The sequence below is a fragment of the Apodemus sylvaticus genome, chromosome 17 (assembly GCF_947179515.1).
Source record: "Apodemus sylvaticus chromosome 17, mApoSyl1.1, whole genome shotgun sequence".
NCBI classification, from domain to species: Eukaryota; Metazoa; Chordata; class Mammalia; order Rodentia; family Muridae; genus Apodemus; species Apodemus sylvaticus.
Window position 1 is genome coordinate 51832246 of NC_067488.1, and position 4980 is coordinate 51837225.

Here is a 4980-nt window from a genome sequence, read left to right on the forward strand (position 1 = left end):
TTTGGCTCAGAACGGTAGACATTACAGTCCATGGCTAGGTAGGTGTTAGACCTCTCTCTGGTGGGGTGTTGAACAGCAACGGGGAAAGCACACTGCTTACTTCATCCCAGTGAGCAAAACAGGAAGGGGCTGGGTCCCACAATCCACTTTGAGGGCATGCCTCCAATGACCTAAAAATCTCCCATCAGGCCGAAGCCCTGAGGTTCCACCATTTCCCAGGAATACACCTTCAGGGGCATTCAATGCGAATGATAGCTGGGACTCTGTGTTATTCATTCACTTATTGGGGCCTCTTCTATTCATTTAGCTAGCAGTCGTGGATCTTTCCCGAGTCAGGGCTTAGGCATGTTGACACTAGACTAATGGATAGATTAGACTTGAGAGAGGCACTCACAATCTGATGGTAGAGGCAGCCAACATGACAGTCTGATGGTAGAGGCAGCCAACATGAGAGGGAACCAGCCTTAGGTCATTCGGCCTGAGGTTCTCAGTTTCTTTTTCTGCAGTCCCTGTATAGGATATGGTCATGTTAAATTCAGCCAGATGGGATTATGGCCTTAAAGACATCTGCCTTGAGACTGGAGAGATGACTCACAGGTTAAGAGCACCCTCTGCTCTTCCAGAGGTCCTGAGTTCAATTCCCAGGAACCACATGGTACATTACATCTGTAATGAGATCTGGTGTCCTCTTCTGGCAGGCAGAACACTGTATACATAATAAATGAATAAATGTGCCTTGGCCACAAGTGTGCGTGCCCAATTTGGTTGACTGGAAAGTGGCCATCGCTGAATCCTCTACAAACCACAGGCCAGGGAGGGCTGAGACACGGCTGGCTTTGGACCATGAGAGGCAGACATGGTCTTTTGCAAACCACTGGGCCTTTTGTTACAGCGGCTTTCAGGATGCTGTCCCAATCTGTCATGGATGCATATTAGATTCTCATCTGGTACGGTGGCAGCTAGATGCCTCTGGGGTCTCGCTTCCTTCTCTTTGGGAGCTGGCAGAGCTGGGTGGAGTTTGTGTTTTGTTGGTGAACTAAAGTCATCAGGAATGGCTTCTGGTCTCCACTTTACTGCCACCACCAAGTGGCTTCCTCCTGTCCAGACTCTACTAGAAGTACTTTATACTGGCTGGTTTTATGTCGACTGGACACAAAACTAACATCATTTTGGAAGGAAAAAAAAAACCCTCAGTTGAGAAAATGTCTCCACCAGATTGGCTTGTGAGCTGGGTGTATTTTCTTAATTAATGACGTTAGAGGGCCCTGCCCGTTATGGGCGGGGAGCAAGCCAGTAAGCAGCACTCCTCCATGGCCTCTGCACCAGTTCCTGCCTCCAGATGGTTCCTGCCCTGACTTCCTGGATGGTGGACTACACACCGAAAGATGAAACAAACCCTTTCCTCCCCAAGTTGCTTTTGGTCATGGTGTTTCTCACAGCAAGAGACCCTAAGTAGTTCATGCTTGCTCTCTCTGCCACCCTGCTCCAGGAGAGATCACATTTTGAATCTTTGCCCACCACAGACCTCCAGCCTCACAAACGTACCAGCATGCCTAGCGCCCAACTGGGCCTAAGCTGAGGTCTGTAAGAAGCCCAGGAGAAAGCAGACTTTCAGGAATGGGGCCCATGGCGCTCATCAGCCCTTGGCCTCTGTTCAGGCACTCAGATGGAGGGCGGTCCAATTTAATATTTAAACAAGAGGCTTAATGTTGCTATAGCAGCCAGGAGAAATTAGTCCCCGAGCCCTGCGCTGCTGGGAAAGACTTTCCTGCTGGCCAGTCCGGAATCTTCATTAGGTGACTGATACATAGCTTGCCTCGGGCCCCTTTGGGTTCCGTCTTCCTCAGCCATGAACAAAAATATCTGTAAATAGACTAGCCAGTGAGAAACCATAGGGCCGAGGACCTGATCTCAAGTCCCCAGGACCCGTTCCACCCAGGCAACCCCTCCCTTTTCCTCTCTCAGGATCCAGCTGCACAGCCACTGTTCTGACTTCTCCAGAAAGAGGCAGCCAGAGGTTGCCAGGATATACGCCCCCTGGGGGCGGGGCCAGGGGAAAATGCTGGCCCGGCATCTGGAATCAGGCCCGAGGGTGGGGTGAGGGGGTCCCTGCAGGGAGTTGTGTGTGAGGCGGGGTCTGAGGGTCTAGTCTGTGGGTGCACTGAAGTTATAAGAATGCCCAGCTGCACTCGCGGTGTGATGATAAAGGATTTGGGGGCACACAGTGTGGCTCCTTTGGTAGTCGCATGCATGCTGGGAGCCAGCATTTGCTCATCTTTGCAAAACAGGAACAAACCGAAACTGGCCACAAAGGCTGGCAGCTGACAAAGGGCGTTTAGTTGGACATTAAGCATGACTGTCCAGCCCCGGAAGTGTATGAACAAGGCCTGTAATGGTGGATGTCAGGATCCCCTCACTGGGCCTCCAGGCCTCTCTCTCCCGTCTAGGAATGAGTCAGCCTTTCCCTCCTGTCATCCAGGCCCTGCCTCCCTTTCTGCCTATTCTCCAGGGTGCCACGCTGTTATTTCTGGTGTGTTGTATCTTGACTGGCAGTTTACGGAAGATGGAATATAGTCCAGAGGGCGTGGCTGGGCCAGACACAGGCTGTTCAGATGAAGGTTGGAAGAAAACGAAGAACCTCTCCGTTCAGTTGCTAATTCTCAGACCAACATTCGGATCTCTGCTTCTGGACATGGCCCGGCTAGGCATGACTTGAGGAAGGTCTGGGACCAGGGCTGCCATGCATCCGTCAGGAAGGCCCACCCACAGGACCTCAGAGAGCACTCTGAAACTGTTCCACCCACTGTGCGGAGGGGCCATGTGGCCAAGGCTGACTCATTCCTAGATGGGAGAGAGAGGCCTGGAGGCCCAGTGAGGGGATCCTGACATCCACCATTACAGGCCTTGTTCATACACTTCCGGGGCTGGACAGTCATGCTTAATGTCCAGCTAAACGCCCTCTGCCAGCTGCCAGCCATTGTGGCTAGTTTCGGTTTGTTCCTGTTTTGCAAAGATGAGCGAATGCTGGTTCCCAGCATGGATGCGACTACCAAAGGAGCCACACAGCAGGCAGTAGACCATGTGGCCAAAGCAGCAGGCAGTAGACCATGGCCGCCCTTCTGAGCTCTCAGCTCTGCAGAGGATAAGAAAATCTGAGACCCTTACCTCAAGGTTAGGGTTAGGATCTACATGTGATTCTGAGCCTGACCCTGGGAATGACCCTGAGGTATACTTGGCCCAGTCTCGGTTTCTAGCCGACAGAATCGGCTAAGCTGGGGTTATCCCCAGGAGCTGTGTAGCTGGAGGAGGCTGTCCCAGAAGGCTTGCCAAGAGGCTGTCTGCATTGTAGGGGGTGATGATGGTGTGTGTGTGTGGGGGGGGAGGCGCTGCAGGCAACATGGAAGGAGTGTGACTTCAAGATGCTGCTGAGAGAAAGAGTTCTAAGGGGCTGTGCTGGCTGGCTTTGTGTGTCAACTTGACAGAGGCTGGAGTTATCGCAGAGAAAGGAGCCCCCTTGAGGAAGTGCCTCCATGAGATCCAGCTGTAAGACATTTTCCCAATTAGTGATCAAGGGGGAAGGGCCCATTGTGGGTGGTGCCATCCCTGGCCTGGTAGTCTTGGGTTCTATAAGAGAGCAGGCTGAGCAAGCCAGGGGAAGCAAGCCAATAAGGAACATCCCTCCATGGCCTCTGCATCAGCTCCCGCTTCCTGACCTGCTTGAGTTCCAGTCCTGACTTCCTTTGATGATGAACAGCAATGTGGAAAGTGTAAGCTGAATAAGCCCTTTCCTCCCCAACTTGCTTCTTGGTCATGATGTTTTGTGCAGGAATAGAAACTCTATGGAAGGCCTTGAATGCTGGGCTTAAGTATTTTGTTTTGCAAACAGGGAGCTATGGAAGATTTCATGGCGACAGAGTGATGTATTTCACTTCTGTGCAAAAACACGTTTAGGGTGTCACTATACAACCGTCATGAGGTTGAACAACCGCCAACCCTAAGGGATCATTTCACCTTTTCCATATGTACACTCACAAAGAGTGCTTGTGTTGTTAGACTAATGCCTGTTATTCTAAAACAGAAAGAAATTAAAGGTCGGTGAAACTGGGCAAAGTGGCTCATGCCTATAATCTTGGGAGACTGAATCAGGAGACTGGCCAGCCTGGACTGTAGAGATTCGAGTGTATATGTGTGTTTGTGCACATGTGAGTTCAGGAGCTAGTGGAATCCCGAAGACATCCGATCTCTTGGCGTTGGAGTCACAGGTGGTTGTGAGCTGCCATGCAGAATGCTTGACCAAACTTAGGCAATCAATCTTGGGTCCTCTGGGAACGTACCAAAAGTGCTCTTAATGGACACCCTACCTCTCCGGCCTCTACAGTTGAGACCTTTTCAAATGATAGACTAGAGGAATAATTGGCTTACAATTCATTGTCTTCACCAAAAACCTCATCTGCTTTTGAATACCTTTGGAACTAGGTAACTTCTAGAGCACAGAGGCTGGGGAGAAGTCCAGAGCTTCCAGCAGCCTCCCAGCTTCCCACCCCATGGGGATGCCCAGCCAGCCACTCAAGAGAAGAATCAGCTATGACTGCAGAGATGTTCCTAGTACTCCACAGCAGGACATTTCCAGAAGTTACCAGTAGCCTGGCCAGACTTCCAGGCTTGGCTGTGGCTAGCTCACATTCTCATGCCTTGGTGGTCACACTGAGCCCCATTTAGACTAAAATAAGTCTCGGCTTATGAAGGCTTCCAAGGAGGCTAAACCTCTACTTTGGCTATTTGTGAGCCTTGAGAAGTGAGGTGGGACCATAGGCTGCTCCCATGCCAGGTTAGCCAGCCACCCAGTTCTGAGCGCAGCCTCTCCAAGTGAATTGTGTGACCCCCATGAAATGGCCATCCTCCAGCCCGTTCCCCTCTGTAGAACAGTGTGTGCAAAAGTCTGTGTCCACAAGTGTGCTCAAGTGACCCTGAGACGTTGCA